Genomic DNA, 26,976 nt, shown 5'->3' on the forward strand with positions numbered 1-26,976 from the left:
CGCGAGGCGAGCTACGCGTGGGGGTCACCGCTCGCGCCGGTGACCCAGCGAGAGAGACCCCCACCGATCTCTCCTGCAGACGTGGGCTGGAGGAGTCATCGCGCGCCTGAAGACCGTTCGCTCGCAGCGCTGCCGCGCGTCATCGCGTGTGCTGCCTCTTGTTTGTATGCGTCGTTCAGCTTGTTGACGCCGGAAGGACTCGCCGACTCTCAAGGCTTGTTTTCAAGAGGAAACTCCTTGCCGAACTTTCTCGGTCGGGAGATGATGATGATGATGATGCTGTTGCTGCTGCGTGTAATCCCAATTGAGCACTTTGCAGGTATTTTTGTTGCATTTGGGATATTGTTTGCTCCAATATCCGTCGTAATTATGCGTGCGTGTGCTTTTTTTGTAAGCTATGGGAAGAACGCGGATGAAATGCATGCACCACTCGGGAGGGGGTGGTGGGAACGGAGCGAGAGATAACACGCAAAGGCAACAGAAAGGCGTCCGGTGTCGAGACTCGAACCCAGGAACCCTTCTTGCTGCGAGGGACGAGTGCAACAACCAATGTGGACCACCGCCCTGCTTCCTGACTAATACACACGTGTGCAGGGCTAACAAATAAATGCCCGCGAGTGGTGAACGGTGGTGTGAACGGGACGTGCAGGAGGGAGAGGGCGCTGACTGAGGTCGTGAGCGCAGTTGGCAGTCGCGAGCCGCGTGTCGCCGTCAACATCACAACAGCCGTCGCTAGGGGGCTGCGGGGCTCGGGGTGAGTTTCATCAATGGAGATTGTTGAAGGAAGGATGTACAGGGGACGTTCTTGGAGAGTGTCGCGAAAGCCAAAACGGCGATATTCAATACCGAGGCCTTACCTACATAATGGGGTTTAGGTACACGGCAAACCAAAAAATGGACATCGCAATTGAAATAAGTACTGTAATGTCATGCCAAGTAAACTAAAAAAACTAAATAATTTAAATAAACATGTAAAAATAATTACAAACAATAAATAGTAGTACAGTATAAGTACCGAATACGTACTGTACTTACCAATGATGATCCAAGTGGAGAGCGGAGCGGTTAGCGAACTGCGCTACGAACCCGGCGATACGAGTTGGATTCCCGCTGACGCCCAACACTAGTGACGATTATCTGAACCAGTCCTGGGCCTCCCCTAGGTCGACTCAGCTCCAAATCAGTACCTGGTGTGTTGTGTAAACTTCGCAACTGGGAAGATAAAGGCGGCCGAGCGTGGCGCTGGCCACCCACACCCTCGCATGCCGTGCCAACTTTCATAGGTGCTCGCTGACAGCACTTGCCCCAACAGTCTGTTAATATCTTGATTTTAAGCTTTCGTGACTGCAGGAATCCATACTCTTTAGTTCTTTCGGTAAAGTAACGTAGGTAGAAAAATAATAGATCACGACGTTTCGATCGCAACACAAGCAATCGTCATCAGTTGGAACAACCACAGCAAGAAAACAACTGCTGAAGTAGGCGAGAGATCTGCCGCGTTAATCGGCTGTTCGGGGGATCTTTGTCCACGAGAAGCTTATTTGGTAAAGGTGCCGTGGTACTCGTCTGTCCCGCACCACGGTACCAGCCAATGATACCATAGTTGTAATAGTTTACCGCTGGCTTTGTCTTATTTCCCTGCTTTATATACACGCGCACCTTTGGATGCTTATATGAAATGCACCTTGCAAATGTAAATTATTATTATTATTCGCGCTCGCGGGCTGATCTCATGACGGCGGACGTGCTTTCGTGCCCAGTCGCTCCTTTCCAACCGCCTGTCCTGTCCACCGCTACATCTCGTGCCCAAACACCACCGGTCATATCGTTCTGTGCAGATACGGGGTGCTTCAAAAAAAGGTGAACACTTCCGAGAATTTGCAACAATACCACAAAAAATGTGCCTCCGGGCTCTGGAGACCACTTGGAGAACATTCCAGGCAATGTGTTGATAATGATGGCTAACAAGTGGAGACTCTTTGACTTTTTAAGCTATTAATATTACATTTGTTATCATGTGACAGTGTATTATCCATTTTTTCCTAATAAAAACGATAGCCCCATGTAAGTGTTAACATTGTTTTGAAGCACCTTGTAATTCTCGTCGTTGACAAGTAATAATTCGTATGTGCGTCATTCCATGCTTATTTGAATCGCGGGGCATGCCACGGTGGCGATATGTTAACTTCCTTGCGGCTTCGATCTCGACCCTGATGCCTGTATATTTGGAGTTCGAGTGTCTCTCTCTCTCACCGTGGTGGCGTCGATTTGCCTCAGGTTTCTCCGATTTTTCCCTCCACATTTAGAATCAACAAGCATTGAGAGTATTTGGCTGCTATACATTCCACACGATAGGCAACTTTGTTGGGCGATAGTTTGTGGCCAGGTCGCTTCTGAAAAAGAGGTGTACGGCTTAGTGGGCCTTACCTGCTAAAATAAAAATAGGCAATAGTTGTTCCGATTTATTTATATATTTACTTGACAGCTTATGAATTGTTACAAGAGCTTGCTACGTGTGAACCGAGAACGCATTTGTGAATGACTGCACTGATAAGCAGACTTACAGACATACTTACGTACACGCCTGGTCACTTGGTAGTGGTGGTAAATTGTAGGGCACGGTTCAAATATTGAGGGGCTTCTTCATGTAAAAACACACATGCCTCGTCGTAAGGAAAAGCTTAATCGCCGATCGGCTGTGGTTTCCATCCAATACGGTGGAATTAACAATTTCATCTTTAGAAAATACGCTGCTGTGTGTGTGGTTTCTGTGTCTTTATTCTTGCAGAATGCGAACCCCATTCAGGTGCACACTTGGCAGGACTGCGGCCCTCTGCTTTATGAAGGTTTTAATGAAAAAGTTCCCTGGGATATTCACGGGGATTGCGCTTTGTTTAAAAAACATGCAGTCAACTTTATTGTCATTGTTTAAGGTGGAAATGTTAAGTATTTTTAGGGGTGGGGTGGAGAGGGGGGGAGAATTTCAAAATGAAAACCGACCACACAAATGTATTCTGGGTGTTCTTGTGCAGAAATAAAACGCGTACGGTACATATATAATAAGACTAAAGTTCTCTTGTGTCGTTCTGACTTACAAAACAACATGTCAATGCCTTTCCAGAAAGACCTCATGATGAATGGAAAGAATGCCTCCGAGCGAGAATGACTCCTAACAACTGCGGTGAGTGGGAGCGTTTCCGCCTTGTCCACGGACCAAACCTGAACATGTATCTCCGTCAGCGTCGGTCTATCAGAACTGGGCAGTCTGCTGCAATAAAGTTGAACGCAGCAATTCCAGTATAGTGCCTGATCTCGGCACAAATTGAACCTTGCCACCCGAACAAATACGCCGACTGGTCAGACATTCTGGGTGTAGCCCGATTCAGGTGGCAACCCTGAGCGGTGGCCTACACACTGCACCTTGAACCCAGAAGCTTGAGTTAAATTCCCGACCATGGCTGACGCCAGCAGTGAGTGATTTATTTGAACCAAACCTGGGCGCCCACTCAATCCTGTCCACCTGCACTGACCAACGTGGAGAGGCCTTCATCCAGCAGTGGATTGACAAAGGGCTGTTGATATTACAGTCTTGTTCTCCTATAACACTACGTAGTTTTCATATCGCGAATTGGATATAACGCGATGAATGTATTAGGGAACACATTTTTTTGTATAACGCAGATGCGATTTGGATATAACGTTATCGATCGAATGGAACTACGTCGCGCGAGTAGGAATAAGCGGTCTTTCGGCTGCCTCGGCGTAGCATCGCACAAAATGGCAAGGCAGTGGGATGCTGCTGGATGCTTATAGACGCTACCCACGCGCCTCAGTCTTTGTTTAGCCTGCGTACGCATCTCACGGTTTTATCGCGGACTGTGCTTTACCCCATCATTACATATTATTTATTACAATGCGATTTTTTTCCATCACGCGGTGTTCTTCAGGAACGCAACGACTACCGCGTCATGGGAGAACAGATTTTAAGAGTAAAAGTGATTCATTGCGGCTATAGGCCGCTCGAAACTCTGGCCGCCGGGCATCTACTCTGGACACACAGAATCCCAGGTGCCACACCGCGTGATGTGTGTTGCCACATTAACGCCCCGGCGTGCCGGTGGCTGCCCAGTGACACACGCAAGCGCACGACTCGTGAAACGTTCGCCAGTTGTAAACATTCGAGTGAGCAGGGGCGTTATGCCCGTCGCGTGTTATATTGGGCTCAGCGTGGAGTGGCATAAATAAACCGCACGTTTCCTGCAGCATAGGAGAAGCACTGTTAGAATTTTTGAATTAGTCATCAGTCTGTTTACGCCTCCCTCTTGCAGATAAATGAGAGGCGATGTCACCGATCGAGTTCCCCCCAAATACTAAAGTGAAGCTGAACGCTGTGTGCACGCGTACACCGCCTGCTGCTGCTGCTGCTCGAATTAATCGTGCCCGCCAAGAATGCTCAAACTAAACACATTTTCTTTTCTTTTACTAGATAAGGCCCACTGAGCTATATAGCTATTTTTCAGAAGCGACGTGGCTATCGCAAATTCATAGCAGCCAAATGCTCTAAACGCACGTTGATTCTAAATGTGGAGGGAAAAGACCCGGAGAAAAATCCACACGACCACGGGGACAACATGCAAGCTCCAAATATACAAGCATCGTCAGGGTCAGGATCGAACACACGACCTCCTGTATACCAGGCGAGGTAGTTAGCATCTCGCCACCGAAACGCGTTCGCTGCCATTGTGCCATTGATGAAATGTACATTTGTTTATTGTTTGTTCAGTTTTTTTTTATAGGGGGCAGCTGGCCACGATTTGCGCACGAACATAGGCCATCTTCTCCTCTCCCAGGCAAGCAACCGGACAGCGCAGACTCGGGGATTAAAACTCACAATCTATTCGCATTGCCACAAATCCGCACTTTCCACTGCAACACAAAAAACTGGATTTTTTGTTTAAAGAGTGCAGCAAGCTGCGTGCGACGCATGGTTTTGTGAACAACTCTGAAAGAGATTCCCCGGGGTGGAGGACATTCCCACAAGTCAGCGAGGAGTACAGTAACTCGTGTTATTTTTAGTAATGTGGGATGAAGGGGTCACTCCCCGCTGGATCATCGAACATGATCCATGGGCTATGTTAAATGGACTTCAGCTTCCGCAGATTGCTTTGGTCTGCGCTGCACGAGAGCAACGACACGGGGAGACCTACGGCTATTGACGCACATTGTGTGAGGGACGTGCTCCCATACTGATACGAAAGAAATCCCCAATATTTCGTACGATCCCTAAAAACGGATTTTGTTTCGGATTGATCAAGCCACGTGACGTCACTCGGGCCGCATCGGGTGACGTCATTATCGTTAGCACGAAGCCATTTGAGATTCGTGCGTAATGGGAATCAATTCCGAAAGTTCGGAACATTCTTTAAAAAAAACGAATCCTAAATGCATCGATCTGAAAGTCATCGCTAGTAGAGGCACATATATAACGAGTGATGTTTTACATTAATGCCGAGTATTAACAACGATAGCCTCTGATCAGTTCACGATGATCGTGCTTGGATTGGCCAACCATCGTGCATACCAGGTGTTATAGGCCGTGGCGCTGGGTGGCTGTCAGCAGATGGCAGTGCAGCAAAATCAATTGTACTGTATTTCTATGGTCCGCGCCTTCACCAACCCACATCGACCGACGTGGTGAAGTATGGTCAAATAGCCCCCACAGCGTGGAGTAGAGGCCCTCAACCGCGGTGGCTCGGAGATGTTATCTCCCTCGCCTGGTATACAGGACGTCGTGGGTTCGATCCCGACCCTGACGCCTGTATAGTTGGAGTTTGCATGTCTCTCTCTCGCCGTGGTAGCGTGTACTTTTTTTCCCCTCCACGTTTAGAATAAACATCACGCGTCTACGTTATATTTGTCTGTTATAAATTTCAAGGTGGCGATAAGCCACTTCGTTGGGCTATCATTTGTGATAGCCAGGTCGCTTCTGAAAAACTAAAAAAGCTACACAGCTCCGTGGACTTTAAATGGTGGGGGGGGGGGCGTGGAGCCGCTCGCCACCTTGTACAACATCAACATCGACATCATCATCGTGTGCGCGGTGTCACTTCGGTGTCAATTGTAATTGATGGCGCGCAGGGTGAGTGGGGACACGAACCCTCGTTGGGCATCAAGTTGTGGGCCACTCGAGCCGTGCATTTGAAGGGCTCGCTCGGTCTCTCCCCTCCTCCTCCTCTTCGTCATCGTGCCTGCACGTGCCCACCACTATCGGCACGCGCGTGTGGCGATGGAGCTGAGTACGAAACTTCCACCGTCGTCGACTCCCCAATCCACCCATTGGATTCTGGGGGAATTTGCGCGCTGCTTCGCCAAAGCGACGGAGTTTCACGCCAATTGTGACGACGCACGCGGCGCGAAGTCACTCGTCTGAATGTTTCACCTGTTACAAGACAGGCCCGGGCACCGCACCTATTTATCTTGAGTTGAACACGTAGGCTTTCGCGACCAATATCATCCATAATAGAGTTTTTTTTTTGTTAGATCACCGACATGTATAAATGTGGCTCTCCAACACACAAGTGGGTGCTGTACTAGTGACGAATTGGCATGTTCTTTTGATGTGACAACCATTACTCGTTGGCTGTGTCGGGTGGTGGCAGGTTTTAACGACATGTTTATATATTTACGCGCTCTAACCCGAAAAAAAACTCTATTACGGATTATCTTGAGTTGTTTGTTTTTGTCTTTTAAAATAGGGGACAGCCCGACCTGATCTGTGGCATCGCACACTTTGCTAAGGCCCATGTGGATGGGCAATTCATACAAACAATTAAAAACACACTGCGCAGTCATATGTCAACCGCAACTCTGAAAATCTGCACCAAACGAGATCGTGAATGACATTTCAGGATGGCAGCACATTGTTGGCTGTGACCCAATTGTTAAAAAAAAATACAGCCGAATGCACCGTTCGCGGACCCACACATATATAACGCTTTGCAACTGTTATCATCTCAGCAAGGAGGTGGGAGGAGGAGGAATGAGATGAGGCTGGGTAAAGGTTACATTTTCACCGCAGCGAGCACGCAAGCGCTGATCGTGGCCGAGCCAGCGCCCGCAGATGGTTGCGTTCACCCCCCAAAAAAGTGATGACAACTCAATATTTCTGTTAAAGGTTGGGGACATTTGTCATTGGCATCAACAAAGCTTGCGCAGACAGCAAGCAAAGTTTGTTTTTTAACAAGATCCAACTGGCAATCTGGATCGCGTTTCTATTGCGCCAATCACGGGGCGCTTCTCGAAATCACATGGTAGACATGCACAGCAATGGCACTCCAAGTAAGTCTTGAGTTCTTCTGGGGTTTGTGCCACCTATTGCAGTTATACATTCCCTGCTGATTAAACAAAGCCATGTGGTTCTCTTTAAAGTAATGACACGAAGCCTTTTTTTAGTTTTCGGTGTGTGTGTGTTCTTTTTTTGCACAAAAAAAACTCACTGGAAAATATTAGCCATGCTGGGCTATCAAAATCGCTCCCCTTGTAACTTGGCAAGTGCACAGCCGCGGTATTTAAAAACGGCAACTGCACTTCCTGACCAGCTTGGGAAATCAGAGCCACACGGCACTGCCTTAAATAAAGCCACATTTTGCTACCATTTATGGCAAAAATGTTAAACGATTCACGTTGTATCCTCACATCCATCCGAATGCGCTGATCTCGTTTCTGACGGATGACCACTGCAACCGGACGCGAACCAGAGTCTCCCGCACGTTGTAGTGATAGACGGCTCGTGCTGGCTTTAATGTGTCAATTAAAAGTTATAGCCCATTTCATTGATTCCTTCGTTTTCCTTTTTTCCCTGAAGCTCGACTTGCTGTGTCACATGCACTCGAGGTTGCAAATATCTTCTCCAAATAGTTGGACTGCTGATAAAATCGTTCATGAATCACGCACACAAAACGTTTGCTCGTGTTAAGCGCAAGTTCTCTTCAAACGATGCATACTGTACATTCTGCCGAGAAAGCTCTTTGTTGTCAAAGGAACCGTTGCAAAGAAGTGTGTTCATTCTGCTGTACCCTGCCTTGCTCATAAGATGTAAAGACTCAATTATTAATTCACTACCATCAACCTGTTACATTGCCAGCTATCTGAACCATTTTTCTCTTCAAGTTGTGTCGCACTCCCTCGGCATTTATACGAGAAGCTGTTACTCTATCCACGGGATTATCAAAACTCCAGGAAAGACAACTCAAGTGCGAATCTGCTGGAGGTGACAGGAGGAGCAGGCATAACACCCTGGTTTGGTGGTGCCAGTCGAGGGACTCCTCTAGTTACGAACATTCGACTTACGAACTTTCAGAGATACGAACAAACCTGTCCGGATGTCCAGTTGCCTGTTCGGACTGAGAGTCGTAAGTTTAACCGCCGCGCAATAGATGGCGGTGGTGGAAACCACATCTGCAGAACATGAAGAACCAGTGGCATCTACGTCTACAGGAGGTTATACAACTTTTAAAGCCATTCCCCGTGTTTAGTGTATATGCCTTACAACATGTTTGGAATCGACAGGATGTAGTTGGACTAACGAACAAATTGACTTACGAACAGACCTCTGGAACCTAACTCGTTCGTAAGTAGAGGTGTCCCCGGAGTCAACTGAAACCTCGTGAGCGTTGAGCTTCCAGGCAATGGGTGACGTTAATGGCTGGGCCACGTTTGGGGGGGGGTCCGATGGTCCCTGGGGAGTAAGAGCCTGCCGCTCCCACCGTCCGGAGCTGGTACCCGTGCCACCGCGAGAGAACTCTGGTCAGTTAAATGTGCTGTGGGTTTGCTCTCCAACACACCGGTTTGCTGAACTAATAAGGAATTGGCACGTTTTGTTCACGTGACAAACCGTACGACTTGACTGTTGGGTGGCGGCGTGTTTAATGACACATTTATATTTACGCGATATAACCCCCCCCCCTCCCAAAAAAACTCTATGGATAATATTGGTAGCCAAAGCCTTCAACGTGTTGAAAGGAGGTGCGTTAAACTTTTATTTAACATTTTTTTTCACTCGAATATTACACCCCATCGGAAAACAAAAATCCCCCTCGAGATGGAACGTCTCGTTCTTTGTTAAAAGAGCGTCCACAGATGTGGCTCCAGCTCCTTCGTCAGCGGAGGCGGACGGGCAGTTATCCACTCGGGGCCAAGTGTATCGCAGACAAGGGGCAGTGTGGGCCTTTGTACGAACAAACGCGTTAACAGGGAGGGGCGTATCTCGGCAGCGAGGTCTGGGGAGGCAACGGCTTCCCGGCAGTTGTGAGCTCGTTTTTCTATCAACGGGGGGTGAGGAATTACATTGGCGGTTGCCTGTGCCCCCATACCCCCCCACCACGCCCCCATCACTGACCATTCACATCTGTGGCGGGATGTGGGCAAGACAGATGAAGCAGACGTCTTCAATGGCATTTCTAAGGTGTTGGATGAATTGGCCCCCTTGGACAGTCACGTCTCCTCACCTCGCCCACCTCCGAGGCTGCAAGCCGGATTGAGATAACGCCTTGGGTGGTGAATGCCTTCCACGAACACCTGCACCAAGCCAACACATTCTTTGAGATCACAACTCTGGTGGTGGATACCTTACATGAACACCTGCACCAGGCCACGACATTTTTTGAGATCCCAACTCTGGTGGTGGATGCATTTCACAAACACCTGCACCAGACGGAGACATTCAGGCGAGCCTGCAGTTTCCCTGGGCTCGTGAAGGTCCGAGTAGCACATAGATACTGGAAATGTTTTGGTCGAGTGCCACAAGGGGCTTTACCCACAGGCAAGGATGCAATCGGACTGCATGCCCAATGAGCGGGGGTCGCGATGGCGAGATGTTAATTACCTCGCTTGGTATACAGGAGGTTGTGGGTTCGACCACGACCATGACGGCTGTATATTTAGAATTTGCATGTTCTCCCGGTGGTCGCGTGATTCTTTTTTCTCCGTGTCCTCCGGTTTTTCCTTCCATACTTAAAATGAACATGCGTTTTGGCTGCTATAAATTGGCATATGATAAGCCACTTTTTTGAGCTATCATTTGTGTCCAGGTCGCATCTGAAAAAAGAGCTATATAGCTTAGTGGGTGCTTTACAATTTTCACGTGATAAGCCACTTCATTGGGCTATCATCATTTGTGTCCAAGCCGCTTCTGACAAAGAGCCACATAGCTGAGGACCTGGTAAAATAAAAATAGTTGAATTTAGTTCAGCTCTTGTGTGGCTGCATAGAGGGAAGAGCTGATGTGATATACACTCGGACCTGGACCAAGTGGGCCTGTCTGCAGTCAGTAACCGCAGATGTCGTGCAGCAGAGAGAGAGAGAAAGCGGTGGGCAATGAGCCGAACGGACTTCGGCTACAACATAAATTCGTCATAATGGGGAATTGTTGGTCGCGTATCCACCAGTCGCCATGCTCTTTCAAACCCACAACACCTGGATTACACTCTTTGATCTTTCCGTGATTAAACAGCCTCGCGCACTACATAAGCGCAGCACTTAAACAATGTACGCATGCAGTAATAATGAAGCGTGTAATGTTATACAACCGTGCAAACATCAGAAAGGTATATAAGCCGAATTCGTGAATACGCGAGGAATATACAACGCACGTGGTACGAAGCGCAGCAAGGTTCAGCTTCGTGTGTGGTCAAAGTTTTTTTCGCAGTGGCCTGCGGCTCATCGGGCCCTTGAACGAGCACTTGCGGCTCGCAATTAAGGAAAAAGTGCGGATGTGCAGCGCTGCAGGAGGATACAATCAGTGCAGCGCTGCAGTTATACAAAAAGTGCAGCGCTGAACAAAGATACAATCACCAAGAGCAAGATAAAGAAGTGGCGCACGTGTAGCATTGAGGAGGGCGCCGCGGTGGCGAGATGTTAACTACCTTACTTGGTATACAGGAGGTCCTGAGTTCGATCCTGGCCCTGATGCCTTCATATTTAGAGTTTTGTGTCTTTCTCTCTCCTGTACTTGGATTTTTCTCCGGGACCTACGGTTTTCCCCTCCACATTTAAAATCAACATCACGCGTTTCGAGTATTTGGCTTCTTTAAATTTCCACATAATACGCCACTTTATTCTAACAAAGAGCTATGTAGCTCAGTGGGCCTTACCTGGCAAAATAAAATTTAAAAAAACACCACGTAGTTTCTAGTTTTATGGGTTTGCCGAGACCGAAAGAGAGTGGCACAAAGAAGTAGAACTCCGTGCAGCATTGCTGTGAGGGTAGCCTTTTGGTGGTCACGTGTTGACTGATATATTTGTGGCATCTGGCAGTGTTGGCAACGTGTGAGCAACTGCATTGGGCATAATGATTGCATGGATTTGCACCGGTCCTAAATGATGTTGGAACCGTTTCACAGGTTTAACTTCTTTCGTGCCATACGTAGCACATCGTGCTATAATCTAAGTTTACTCCTCTAGTTGAAAATGTCGTTAAAGAACTCACGCTGATTATACTGTAAGGGTAATTGTCTCACTAAAAAACACTATAAACATTTCCATGTTGAATTATTAACTCTTAGATTTTTTGAATCCTTCATTTCTAAAGCGCGACATTTGTGCACGCAACGTTTCTGGACGTACTATTCCCATACAACATAAATCTGCAAATATCAACATTTTCCCGACCCAACACGTTTTCTTTTCCCCCCTTGATAAATCTTCTCAGAACCTCTCACCTTGTCCACTTCCTGTCCTGAAAAAACTGCCCCGTCAGCTGTGGGTGCTTACATAGACTCACGGGGGAGGGGGCGCGAGGGGAGGGGGTAGGATAATCCTCAGAAATAATCAAAAGAGCCATCCGTAGGACTGAGCATTCGATCACATAAGTTGAACCTCTAACAAAGACGATTGAGCTGGCACCTTGGCAGTTTTTATTTAATTCGCATTCCGCAGTATCCTTCACATTCGCTCAAACATGACGCGGAATGGGAGGTGGTCAGCAGGCGAAGGAAAAGCGGGGGAGAGTGGGGGGGTTGGCATACCCAGATGGGATTTGCAAGCAAATCAAATCTATCGAATTACAGTATTGAAAACGCCTCGCGACGTGACCGCAGTGTTCATCTTTAGACGCGAATGTTTTTTTTCCCCTCTCTAAAGATACGACCGCGTATCGTAAAAAAGAAAATACTTCTTTGTTTACATTGTAATAAAACAGCTTTTGTACACAATGTGATTTAGTGAGTGTGTATGTGTTCAAAATTGTACAACTCGAGAAAACACGTTTTTTTACAAGAATAATTCGATATTACTTAAAATATATATTACTTCGCGACTGCGTGCAAAGTCTAAAAAATGTGAACCCCCCCAAAAAAATAGTCTTGCAAAATGTCATTCGTAAATAGGACCTCGGCGTTATATATCCCTGTGGGTTCCTCGCAAATGCTCGCTCCCTGATGTTACTCTACCCGCCCCCTTCAGACGCTATTGTTGAAAGCGCTCATTGTAACATCTGGCGCGGAATAGCGGGCGTTTAAACTGGAGGGTTTCATCTGATAGCGCAGCTGCGGCTCAAAGCCGGTATCAAGTGTACATATCTACAGTCTCAGCTGGATTGATACCATCAGCGGTTATTAATAACAACCACGGCTCCTTATGTGCGGCCCTCGTGGTGGAAAAAAAACGACGCTGGAAAATGCCCGCGAAACAAAGAAGGGGTTGTCTTTATGCAGCAGACCATCACGCTGGCAGAGTGGGCGAGTCCACTGGCCAGGGCCCCACGTTTTGGACCCATCGTCTTCAATTAGGTGCACGCTGGAGTCCTTCCCAAGCTGGATATTTAATATCGCCAGCGTCAAAGTGTCCCGCGGCTCCCCGCTAAGTGCGACGGCCGCTCTTGCGTCGGATTGTGTTGGCCGTGTCCAAAACTCATGGTGCGGATGAGAGGTGGGGGCAGAGGATTGTGATGGTGGTGGTATGAAAGAAAGAGAGGTCTTATTTTTGCGAGGACATTGAGCGATGCATTGTGGCATTAAACGAGCAAAAGAAGTTCAGGACTTCTGGCTTCCATTGTTCAAGGGGCGCCACGGTGGCGAGATGTTCACTACCTTGCCTGGTATACAGGAGGTCGTGGCTTTGATCCCGACCCTGTAGCCTGTATATTTTCGAGTTTTAGTGCCTCTCCTCCCGTGGTTGCATAGATTTTTCTCCGGGTCCTCCGGTTTTTCCTTCCTCATTTCGAATCAATATCATATATATTTCCACGTGATAAGCCACTTCGTCGAGCTATCATTTGTGGTCAGGTTGCTTCTGAAAAAAGAGTTCTATAAATCAGTGGGCCCTTACCTCGTAAAAAATAAATCTAGATTTTTTTTTAAATTAGTTTAGGTTTTAGTTTAAAAAGCGCTGGCTCCAGCGAGCTGTGTGGCCATTTTCTCGTTGAGAGCGTGGGGGTTCGCTGGTTTGGGGGTGGTGGTGGAGGGGTGAGATGGGGGGATGGGGGGATGGGGTACCTGGAGAAACATCAATGTAAAATAAGGGGCATATTGTCGACAAAGACCTCCAACCTCCCGCATACATGTGTTACTTGGCAGGGAGACAGCCTCCCGTCTGCACGCGCCGTGCCTCACCAGATGCTGCAACTAATCATCTGGCTAGGCTTACGGCTGAGCTCCAGCGACAATGGAAACTCTCCATCTTTACAAAATCTTCATTAATTACAGGACACCGAAATGAATAAAAAACACAATAAAGTTGAACAAGCGCCGTTGCTTAACTCGTGTGGGAAAATGTAACCGTATTCCCTTCTGTTATGAAGACGGCTCTAAAATTAAATTGCGAACGCTGATGAGTAATACTTACGTTATTGTATTAAGCTACAACGACATGAAACCTCCTCATCTTACTCAAGGTCAGCATTGTGCAAAGCTGGAGGATTCATGGCCTACACACACAGGGCTACTTATTGCTTTGTGATTCTTGATTCAAACTGAATTCACGCCTGCAAATCGGCGCGAGGCCGCTGAGAGCAAAATTAAGTTACGTCACGGATCTTCAACGATATTTTCTGACGGGGAACACAATACCGTGAGCACGTGCTGGCGGGCCACGTTGCGTCACGTGACGTCACGTGCACGCGTGCTGGCGGGCCACGTTGCATCACGTGACATCACGTGCACGCGCCGTGGCAACGTCATGGCGAATGATCGTTGGGTCATCTCGACCGCTCCAGCAGAAGCGTCGTCCGTCCCACAGAAGTCCAATCTCCCCGGGCGCGCCTGGGCCCATGCGTGGCCCTAGACGCGACTGTACGGACGCCACGCGGCACCGTGACGTCGCCAAGGCCGCACTCGTAACCAGGCAATCCCGTCGCTGCCGCGTCCGTCTCGACGGTGCCAAGTCGACACGGAAAGCAGCTCGGACGTGATCCCCCCCATTGGCTCCCACACCCTCCGCTGGCTCCGCCACACTCCACGTGGGCATGACAGTGCTCATTGTGATGACACGACACGTAAACGCGCGGACAGCGCGCATGAGTCTCACGCATACATGGACACGCATTGCACTCTTAACTTTACGATTAGACTCTTTAGTTTGAACAGCGATCATCTGGGGTTTGTCCATGACAATGAAGTCACTCTCGAGTCGTGGGTTCGATCCCGACTCTGACGTCTGGTATATTTGGAGTTTGCGTGTTCTCCCCGTGGTCGCGTGGATTTTTGTCCGGGTCTTCCGGTTTTTGCCTCCACACTTAGAATGAAGATGCGTTATAAATTGGCACATGATAAGCCACTTCTTTGAGCTATCATTTGTGGCCAGGTCGCTTCTGAAAAAAGAGCTATATAGCTTAGTGGGCTTCGCCTGGTGAATACAATAGTTTAAAATCAAATAGCTCCTAAATTAATTATACTTGCTCCTCCGCATTCACTTTATACGAACAGTCCCCGATTTACGACCATGTTAAGTTCCTGAGACCCGTTCGAAAGTCGAACAGTTAATAAGTCGGAACACATTCATGTACTTTATTTAAATGCACATATGGTCAGTGTTATTAAATGTGTTCCGGTTAACAAAAAAGGGAAGCATTGTTTAACTAATAAATTAGAAGAAATATTGTACATTTACTGAACCAAATTGTTCCGCAGTTCGGTTCGCAAGTGCGAGTTCACGTTCGCAAGTCGAATGGTTAAAAATAAATATCGTATGAAAGCTTGTTCGTAAGTGTGGATGATTGTAAGTCAGGCGGTAGTAAGTTGGGGACTGCCTGGAGACTCATTTTCTTATATGATACTTGGTAATATATGTGTGTTCATAAAATGGGTATCATTATAAAAGCGTCTTGCCTTATTGGCAATGGAACAATTGTCAACCGTATTGGGAACTGGTTGGTTGTTAACCTTGTGCAGAAAGCCGCGAGTTAACCTGTTTCCATCTCCCAGTTGCAAACTGTAATCACCAGAATAACATTCTAATTCAGTAACTGCTTGGTTTCCATTAGGGCTGCCTTTCCTGCCCTGAGACTTGCTAGTGCAAGATATAATTTCAGTTTCTCCATGAAAGCACAAATGTCTGTGTTTTAGCACCGCTCTCCCAGTCTATCAGGCATGAATGCAACAGACCATGTCCTAAATGTGTATTTTACTAAAAATTTGTACATTCCAGGGCTTAATTAACAAGTGGCCTTTGTGAAACTTTGCTAAATCTCAACACCCAAGTCAAGAAGTGTGCCAGACTCTGAATAGACTGAGACTTCCTATGTTAACATTGGCATACTGACACACTGATTTTATACCACAATTTCCACACGCTTCACAGATGAACATGGAACGTATTGGTGCCAGATCCACATCTTCCTGCTTCCCCACTCCCCATCTTCCTGCTTCCCCACTCCCCATCTTCCTGCTTCCCCACTCCCCATCTTCCTGCTTCCCCACTCCCCATCTTCCTGCTTCCCCACTCCCCATCTTCCTGCTTCCCCACTCCCCATCTTCCTGCTTCCCCACTCTCCATCTTCCTGCTTCCCCACTCTCCATCTTCCTGCTTCCCCACTCCCCATCTTCCTGCTTCCCCACTCCCCATCTTCCTGCTTCCCCACTCCCCATATTCCTGCTTCCCCACTCCCCATCTTCCTGCTTCCCCACTCCCCATCTTCCTGCTTCCCCACTCCTCATCTTCCTGCTTCCCCACTCCCCATCTCCCTGCTTCCTCACTCCCCATCTTCCTGCTTCCCCACTCCCCATCTTCCTGCTTCCTTACTACCCATCTTCCTGCTTCCCCACTCCCCATCTTCCTGCTTCCCCACTCCCCATCTCCCTGCTTCCTCACTCCCCATCTTCCTGCTTCCCCACTCCCCATCTTCCTGCTTCCCCACTCCCCATATTCCTGCTTCCCCACTCCCCATCTTCCTGCTTCCCCACTCTCCATCTTCCTGCTTCCCCACTCTCCATCTTCCTGCTTCCCCACTCCCCATCTTCCTGCTTCCTTACTACCCATCTTCCTGCTTCCCCACTCCCCATCTTCCTGCTTCCCCACTCCCCATCTCCCTGCTTCCTTACTCCCCATCTTCCTGCTTCCCCACTCCCCATCTTCCTGCTTCCCCACTACTCATCTTCCTGCTTCCCCACTCTCCATCTTCCTGCTTCCCCACTCTCCATCTTCCTGCTTCCCCACTCCCCATCTTCCTGCTTCCCCACTCCCCATCTTCCTGCTTCCCCACTCCCCATCTTCCTGCTTCCCCACTCCCCATCTTCCTGCTTCCCCACTCCTCATCTTCCTGCTTCCCCACTCCCCATCTTCCTGCTTCCCCACTCCCCATCTTCCTGCTTCCTTACTACCCATCTTCCTGCTTCCCCACCCCCCATCTTCCTGCTTCCCCACTCTCCATATTCCTGCTTCCCCACTCCCCATCTTCCTACTTCCCCACTCCCCATCTTTCTGCTTCCCCACTCCCCATCTTCCTGCTTCCCCACTCCCCATCTCCCTGCTTCCCCACTCCCCATCTTCCTGCTTCCCCACTCCCCATCTTCCTGCTTCCCCACTCCCCATCTTCCTGCTTCCTTACTACCCATCTTCCTGCTTCCCCACCCCCCATCTTCCTGCTTCCCCACTCTCCATATTCCTGCTTCCCCACTCCCCATCTTCCTACTTCCCCACTCCCCATCTTTCTGCTTCCCCACTCCCCATCTTCCTGCTTCCCCACTCCCCATCTCCCTGCTTCCCCACTCCCCATCTTCCTGCTTCCCCACTCCCCATCTTCCTGCTCCCTTACTCCCCATCTTCCTGCTTCCTTACTCCCCATCTTCCTGCTTCCCCACTCCCCATCTCCCTGCTTCCCCACTCCCCATCTTCCTGCTTCCTTACTCTCCATCTTCCTGCTTCCCCACTCTCCATCTTCCTGCTTCCTTACTCTCCATCTTCCTGCTTCCCCACTCCCCATATTCCTGCTTCCCCACTCCCCATCTTCCTGCTTCCCCACTCCCCATCTTCCTGCTTCCCCACTCCTCATCTTCCTGCTTCCCCACTCCCCATCTCCCTGCTTCCTTACTACCCATCTTCCTGCTTCCCCACTCCTCATCTTCCTGCTTCCCCACTCACCATCTTCCTGCTTCCTTACTACCCATTTTCCTGCTTCCCCACCCCCCATCTCCCTGCTTCCTTACTCTCCATCTTCCTGCTTCCCCACTCCCCATCTTCCTGCTTCCCCACTACCCATCTTCCTGCTTCCCCACTCCCCATATTCCTGCTTCCCCACTCCCCATCTTCCTGCTTCCCCACTACCCATCTTCCTGCTTCCCCACCCCCCATCTCCCTGCTTCCCCACTCCCCATATTCCTGCTTCCCCACTCCCCATCTTCCTGCTTCCCCACTCCTCATCTTCCTGCTTCCCCACTCCCCATCTTCCTGCTTCCTCACTCCCCATCTTCCTGCTTCCCCACTCCCCATCTTCCTGCTTCCTTACTACCCATCTTCCTGCTTCCCCACCCCCCATCTTCCTGCTTCCCCACTCCCCATCTTCCTACTTCCCCACTCCCCATCTTCCTGCTTCCCCACTCCCCATCTTCCTGCTTCCCCACTCCCCATCTTCCTGCTTCCCCACTCCCCATCTTCCTGCTTCCCCACTCCCCATCTCCCTGCTTCCCCACTCCCCATCTTCCTGCTTCCCCACTCCCCATCTTCCTGCTTTCTTACTCCCCATCTTCCTGCTTCCCCACTCCCCATCTTCCTACTTCCCCACTCCCCATCTTTCTGCTTCCCCACTCCCCATCTTCCTGCTCCCTTACTCCCCATCTTCCTGCTCCCTTACTCCCCATCTTCCTGCTTCCCCACTCCCCATCTTCCTGCTTCCCCACTCCCCATCTTCCTGCTTCCCCACTACCCATCTTCCTGCTTCCCCACTACTCATCTTCCTGCTTCCTTACTCCCCATCTTCCTGCTTCCCCACTACCCATCTTCCTGGTTCCTTACTCCCCATCTTCCTGCTTCCCCACTCCCCATCTTCCTGCTTCCCCACTACTCATCTTCCTGCTTCCTTACTCCCCATCTTCCTGCTTCCCCACTACCCATCTTCCTGGTTCCTTACTCCCCATCTTCCTGCTTCCCCACTCCCCATCTTCCTACTTCCCCACTCCCCATCTTCCTGCTTCCCCACTCCCCATCTTCCTGCTTCCCCACTCCCCATCTTCCTGCTTCCCCACTCCCCATCTTCCTGCTTCCCCACTCCCCATCTTCCCTGCTTCCCCGTTATCCAGCTTCCCTGCTTTCCCGCTTTCAGTTCTCTCACTTGGGCGGCTACTCAGGCATACTTACTCGTTGGTCAGGCAACATCGGGTGCTGTTAAAGCAACAATACAATGGCAATGTTTGTTCACGTGATAACTTTATTAATTGGCCGTGTGGGGTTGAAAGTAGGGTATACGACACGCATTTTACTTGTGTGATCTGGCCCGATTATACATTACGAATCAGGCAATGTGCCCTGTGATGATGCAGCAACCCCCCAGGGAAGCTGAGAAGGACGGATGCACTGTGGGACAGAGTCTGGAACGGCCCTCAGTTAGAGTTGCAGTAATACAATTTTTCACAATATGATACATTATTAAATGTATATACTAAGATCGCGGTTCCCATTCACTTTATCACCATCTCTCTCATTTTAATCATCACCATTTTGTCAAGTGATGAACTTCAGGTACTAATTAGCTTAACATACTTCAACTGCAGTTTTAAACTAAAATAAACTATTTTTTTTTTATTTTGCCAGTTAAGGCCCATTTCATACTAGGCAAGAGAGTTAACATCTCGCCACCGCGGCTCCTAATTTACTTAAGGGAAGCCTGCCACGAGTCTCCTGGGCAATGCAATGTCACAATCTGTAACTCACAAAATGCTGCCAAGTCACACCAGAAATATTCCACAATTATACGTCAATATATCAGGCCACTCTCTAGTTCTGCTCTGCAGTAGAGCCATTTCTGAATACGGCAGCCCATTATATATATGTCTGGTATAAGTCGGTATTCACGACAAAGGTGGTGTTTTTGTCTACATATATATTTATTCATGTCAAATTATGTTGTGCTCGTACACCACTGCCAATGCCGCCCTATGATATTTTTGTTGCATTTTCCACAAATAGTCGCGCCGGAGCCTTCGTGAAAATCTATATATATATTTTTAATCATCTAGATTTAAAACGAATTTCTTTAGAACTGCTTTTTATTATTTGGTTTCTTGGCCTGCCCCCGCCCCTCCGATTAACGCGCTTGGCTACATACAGTGCGAAAGAAGTTCAACATAAATGCAAACCCCCTCGCTAACGTGGAATTGCGACAAATAGTTTGTGCTGTGTTTGCACATTTCTCCTTGAAACACTCCTCCTCTCCCCCCTCCAACCTCCAAAGCCTTGCTTCTCTCTTCGGTCCCTGCAGACTGTGCCCAGCCCCTCCGCTCCTCCTGCGCTTATCCGAGATCTCGGCGCGAGTTGTCGGGTTCACGGTGTCCTATCCCCTTCCCTTCACCCCCAGCAGCGTCCAATTAATGTCCTCTCCTCGTGTCACTGCCTCTTTCATCCGCCCGGGAACTTCCCCCTCACTCCCTTCAACCTCCCCGCTATCTCCTCTCCCTCTACCCCCTCCTCTCCTCTTCTTAACCCCCTAACATAGCAGCAGTTTTTAACCAAAGTGTAACTTTTGTTAAGTATGTTGAGCTGCCAGGGAGCGCTCGACAGACAGAGAGAGATAGAGCGAGAGTGAGAGATCGAGTTAGAGAGAGATACAACGAGAGAGAGATAGAATGAGAGAGAGATATTGCCGCCAGCAGCAACAGCACTGGAGGTGATTTCGATACGAAAAACAAAGTCACCAGCAACAAATAACACAATAAAAAAAAACGCGCTGTGGCACTGGACGTGCCACGCACAACACAAAAAAGTCACGTGGTGGTGGTCATCACGCACACCACGCCGACGACGGAGCACGTTAGAAGGTGAACACGAGGGTGCCGTTGCCGCTGGGACAGAGGGCTTTTCCGGCCCCCCAGCGTTCGAAGAAGACGCGCACGTGACCGGCATGTGTGTGGTACGCGTGTTTCAGACGGAGCCGCTCCTTGAGCAGGCCCCTGAACCCTGGAAGCACAAAGCTGCCGTCAGTGTCGCCTTGCAGCGTATTTTTCCTCGTCTTGTACACCGCCATCTTTTCTTGAGCGCAGACGAAGTTGGCGAGATCTTGGCGCTTGTTAGCCAGGTAAGGCACCCCATATACGAAGCGGTTGTTGTAGAAGGGCATCCCCAGTTTCCTGAAAATGTTACCCAAAAGCCGGAACACTGGGTTGAGCCACTGGCAGCATTAAGTACTGGTGTAGGGGTGTCAGGGGAAGGACTCCCACCAATAGGAGGGTTAGTGGGACGATGACAGGAGAAGGGGGAGGGGTAATCGAGAAGATATAAGGGGAGAACGGGCGGGAAGAAGGGGCTTTTGGCGGGAACGAGATTGGGACGGCTGGGGACAGGTGTGGATGGGAGAAAAGGATTAAAAGACGAACCCCCTGCAACCTTGTGTCGGTTCTCCTTTACACTGGTGGGGCAGATCCTCCTTGGCACCGCAGGAAATGCACAAGTCTGTTACCCATGGCGAGATTCGGCTGAGCCACACGGCTGATGGCAATGTGCAGTATGCCAATCTTCGCTGGAGGTCACCGCAGCGTTTGGCTATGGGAGACTTCATGGGACATCCTTTGCCAGTACCAAAATGTGAGAATAGGTTTCCCCCTCTTCTTTTTCTGGCAACAAACGGGTGTTAAGATGTTCAAACACCAAACTGAAACCTTTTACGAATGAAAAAGGGGAAAACCTATTCTCATACGGGAAACTTGTACATTTGTTTCCACTGGGGGGCGGCCACAATGAGGGGAGAGAAATGATCTCTCCATTTTGTGTCCGGTAGGTCAGCCAGGTGCAGCGCATTGACACAGCACGTGTAGAGCGCTTTGTTCGTGGCGCTCTTCAGGGGCACGCTCCTGCAGCCTCGGAGCTTCAGTAGCTTGCCGGAGTCGCTGTGGCCAGGGGGCTGCGTGCAGGAGAAGCGCCACTCCGGGAAAGAGGGGGAGGGGGGAGGGCCGCCACCGTCCCCCGTCGCCTCCAACTCCAGGCGCAGCTACTGCATAACACGGAGCACGTCCCGCAGCAGCTTCTCCCCAGCAAACATGGGTCCTCTCTCCTCTGATCCCCTGAAAGAGAGCGAGAGCGAGAGATACAGCGAGAGAGTTACAGCAAGAGAGATAGAGCAAGAGCGAGATAGAGCAAGATACTTTGACTTTTTAAGCAAATTTATTCCTCCAGCAGCAATTGCGCTGGAGTCATTTCCAATATGCGAGCCCTCACGGCAGGGAAAACAACACACAGGCACACGCGCCACACCGCCACACGCAGCGTCGGCACCACATCGTTACGCACGCTACCCTCCACAGTCAATCCTTCAAGCATGCTCTCCTCAGAGCCACGCCTCGGCCATTCCGCACGGCCTCGCCACCACCAAGTTGCGGTGGTGATGGTGATAACGCCGTTAGCGCTACGGGGAGGGGGTCTGTTGTTTCTTAACCTTTCCCATCATCGCTTTCAGCCGGTAAATCTCCTGGCGGTTGAACCCGTGCTTGTGCAGGTCCTGGACCGCCAGCTGGGCCGTCTTCATGAAACCCCCCTTGGCGGGGAACGTATCTTGCACCCGGACCTTGCGCCTTCCAAACGACCACTTCAGGAAGCCTCGAAGTCTTTCGGGCATGCACCCAGCTGAGGGCGACGGAGGCCATCGCCCCGCCTCCCCCTTCGGCCTCACCGGGTCGACATTGCTGGCCCCGCTCACCGTGTTCAACTCTGATGCCCCAGCATCAGAGTCGATTGTCACGTCGGCGCAGGTCTCCTCTGCCACCTCCGCCGACCCATCTGGAGCCAGGGTCCCACTGGGCTCGATCCCAAGCCCGGGCAGCCCACTCCCCTCGGGTTCCGCGGTCGCCTCCTCGCCACCCGTCGGGGCAGGCGAAGAGGTGCTCCCCGGAGCCGCAGCACCGCCCGGCACGCCAGTGGCGCCGGCGGCGGTCGGCGGCTCTTCCCCTCCCTGCGTCGTGGTGGGTGAGGCCGGGTCCGGCGGTCGCCCTCCTGGCTCGGTCGCGTCCGCCAGGTGCGCGTCGGTGAATCCTCCACCATCGTCATTTTTCTTGTCAGGTGCCGACTCTCCGCACTCTGGCACAGAGTCGGCACCAACTTGCTGCGGCTGCTGCTGCTGCAGTTGATGCTCCCGCTGCTGCTGCTGTTGTAGCTGCCGTGGCTGCCGCAGTTGCGGCACCGGCGTCTTCCGCTCCATAGCTGCTTGGCCAGACCTCACCACTCCCTCCTTGGTTTTGGCCGAGCAGTTTCTCCTCACATGCCCGATGCTGCCATACCCGTAGCACCGCGGTGCGGCTGTAGCCAGGTACACTATGTGGATGCGGCCACCAGTGGTATGCTTGATGGCCACGTCCAGCTCGGTGCGCCCGCCTTTTAATATGAGGAAAGCCTGCCGTTGCCCCGACAGGATGTGCTCCATAGCAGGGTTCCGCGACCGCATGGGCAGCAGGACAATGCTCGAAGCCACCGTGCCGTAGCGCTTTAGGTCTCCCACCAGCTCTGCGTTCGTGAGGTACGGCGGCACGCCAGAGATAGTCACTCTCACAGCCGGCGTGGAGAGAGGGCTCCACTGGACGAGCAGCCCCCCCTCCCCCCCGACGCCGAGTCCCCTCTCCACAACGCATGCCGCCGCATCCACCATGGCCACGTAAATCACGTAGCCACGGTTCTCCTTCTGTACCACATGGATGACTGCCGGCCCGATGTGTACCGCCACCACACCAGCGATGTTGTCGGGCGACGTCCCCGGCGGAGGGAAACACCTGAAGCCGTGCTCATCCGTGAGAGCTTCAGTACTGTTGTGCTGAGCCATGGCACTCACATGGCAGCAGCACAACAGTAACAAAAATAATAACAAAAATTAAACCCGACAACAGTAATAGTAATACTAATAATAAAGGCTAAATACAGGGAGAGATGCTGCGATGACGGCGCATTTCTCCCTCCGTTTACCTCTCTCTAGGCCAGGCTCAGGCTTCACCTGTGCCCGGGCCTCCATCCGTACACCTGGGAAAGCAGGAGCAACCGGTAGGTGCGGCCACCCTCCACGGCGCCAGAGAGAGAGAGAGAGCGAGAGAAACAGCGATGCACAGGGGCACCCAGAGTTGGGCTCAGCCACCTCGAGTCCCCAGCCCACCGATCACGCGCGCCTACTCCATCCATGGTGACATCGTCACGTCGCCTGTCAGTGTGTAGGCAGAGTTGACCCCTAGCATGTGGCTTGGCAATAAAAGCATTGTACGCATGTTGAACTTCTTTCGCACCTTATGTAGCCAAGCATTCTAATCGGAGGTGCGGGGGAAAGACAATAAACTTAACACAAAAAGCAGTTCTAATGAAATAAGTTTTTAATCTAGATGATTTAAAAGTGCAGAGCTCGAGTGGCTTTCTAATATCGAAAAGAAGAGCGTCCCAGACGACAGCAGAAGAACATCTAAAAGCCATAACGTATAACCCCTCTCTCCAGACTCCCGCCATATCTCCTGCCGTCATTTATCGTTATAATTACTCTGCTTGTTGACCCAGGAAAGCCTCGCCAAGTCTCAAGGTCTCTTCTACAAGTGGGTCCTGCCCGTTTTCGCAATCGGGGGTGAATGTTGCCATGCGAAAAGCCCAATTGAGTCATTTGGAGGGAATTTTCCTGCATTGGGATATTTTTTGGGTCGATACAATCTACATTGTGTGTATTTATTTGTATTACGTGTTGTTGCTGCGGAGACCATGACATCGATTATCGATGTTCGGTAAATGCGTTGATGGCATTCATCGAAATTTCTCACCTAGCATAGTTGGTCGAGTGAAGGCTGCCATCTTCCACTTCATTATGATTATTTCTACGGGATAAGACTCAAGGTGGAGGAAACTCACGCGTGTGGGTGGGGGGGGGAAGAACATACAAATTCCACGCAGAAAGGTGCCCGAGTCGGGAATCAAACCCAGGCTTTCGCTGTGAGGCACGAGTGATACCACTGGCACACTTTACACTCAACTCACAATATTTTCTCTCCTACATCTCTCTCCATCTCGTTAACTCTCCCAAATTGGCCAGACTCCTTTACTCTCCCATCGTCATCATCATCATCGCGATCCATGGGCAGATGGCCCCGTAGGTGTCCACTGCACATTTCATCTTTTGTTTCCACGTTCCTCTCTGTCTTGTGCCACGATGCTCAAGTAGTGGCCACGTCTTTCTGGCACCAGTCTCTTGATCGCCGTGAAGCCACTCTCTGTGAGGGCTTCCTTTCTTGCCGGTTCCTTCCATTTTTACGAGCAACAACACTTTTAATTTCCCTGTTGTTGTCTATCCTACATGTGGTGTCCAAATAGTGCCGGTTTCCTTCTCACCACTGCCATCAGGTCTTCTTCTGTGTGCAACCTTTTTATTACCGCTACGTTGGGCACTCTTCGGGTCCGCCTTCGATGCAGCAGTATCCTTCTGTAACAATACATTTCGTTTGACAATATCTTATCTCTGCCAGTCTTACTCTTTTTCCTATGGCATCGTGAACAATGATGCCCCGTGCTGTTGGCAGCGCGCACGGCACAGCCGACGTCATCGCTCGCAGTGAACATCGTGAGGATGCCATCCTTGCGCGTACATCTTTTTTGTCACCCAAGACACACGCGGAAACAAAACAAAAATCCTGCCAAGGGCATTTCACCAAGGTTTCCTAAAGTCTCTACCAGTTGGCACAAAAAGACGTCAATAATGATGCTAAATGACCGATCCAGTCAGGAGAAGCAAACCACGGAGCATCTCCTGAGATACCCTGCAGCAGCACAATGCTCTCCTCACGATTTGGCAATGACAACGCCAGAAGCGGTGGCCTGTGCGGAATATTGGGCAAAGACTATATACGTTGGACAGGAGACACGAGGAAGAAGACCGATCCATACAATAAAAAAAATTGTGGGGACGCTGCTGTAGAGCAATGGGCAGTGCACCGGACTTGTAATCCAGAGGTCGCCGTTTCAATCTGCCAGCGTGGCGGTGGAGACCACTATTTCCTAAATCCCTCCGCCGCTGTGCACTCAGCAGTGTAACCGTGGACACCACGGTGAGTCAACGGGCAGGTCACGAGCGGAGGTATACAGTGCCGGTGCTCCCAGCTCTGCCAGAACGAGCGGTGATTCTTTTTAACCTGGGGTGCACTTGGCACCCCCTGGGGGATGCGAGACATGGCCATATTGTTTTAAAAGGCAAATCATCGAAAGACAAATTAAGTACAGGCATATAAGTACAACGACTTTTTTTCATCAAGCCCTATGTATTTATTAACGTTATACTTTGTTTTACGATTGGAAACCAAAGGGCTGCATGCCTGCAGTAAAGGTGAAGAACCACTGCTCTAGATCTACCTTTAGCAGTAGTGTGAGCAAGACATATGCGGGGCTGCACCTTTACAACCTTAACAAAGTGTGTGTAGTCGAGTGCCAACTCACTCCTTCAACAAGATCAAAACCATGGAGTTACATAGGTCGGGCAGGTGAGGGCATAGAGGGCGTTCGCAATCATCAGGTGTGAGCGGGACACCTGGCACCAAACCATTGTTGTGCACACACCAGACAGAATACATTGCCAAATAAGCGATATGACGCACAGAGCTCTGTGAGGCCGGTAGGATAGGAATGAGAAAATAAAGCAGAGAACAGCACCGCGAAGCGATGGATGACATCGCAATTGTAACTACTGGCCTTCGTGGCAGGAAGTCAAGAGGAAGCTTCTGGGCCAGGTGCAATGACTGTGGACATCGTCGGAGAAGTTAAGACCAGCTGTTGAAACAGAGTTAACTGACCTGTTCAGTGAATGTTTACACAGAAATCAAACGCCCCAATCGTGCCTCAATCATTCCTCCGTTCAAAACCCATGCGAAGGATTACATCAAAATTCGACTCCTGTCACAGATATATATATAAACAAATTTATAGTTCAATAATATTTTATGGAATCTAATTATATAAATCTTAGGCGGGACAACCGCATGCTATCAGACGATACAAAATATATATATTCGTGTCAAATACCACAATGCCTGACTTTTATGACGAAGTGGGTGTTTGATTTGAGTTGAATTTAAGTGGCAGACAGATCGTTCACACACCAAGGCCCTAACAAAAAAATGCACATTATCAAAGCTATTAGCAGACGAGGAGGCACTCCATTAATAATGCATAACGGCAGAAGCAGCACAGCAAAATACAAATCAGAAGAGGGGTCAGACAAGAAGACACTTTCACCAAGGCCACTCACAGCAACACGAATATGTCTTTGATAAGACGTTATCTCAACAATATAACTTTTGGAGGGATATAACTTGAAAACAAAGCATAATCCCTACGTCAAAT

This window comes from Lampetra planeri, chromosome 2 (assembly GCF_965212315.1).
Source record: "Lampetra planeri chromosome 2, kcLamPlan1.2.h2, whole genome shotgun sequence".
Lineage (NCBI taxonomy): Eukaryota > Metazoa > Chordata > Hyperoartia > Petromyzontiformes > Petromyzontidae > Lampetra > Lampetra planeri.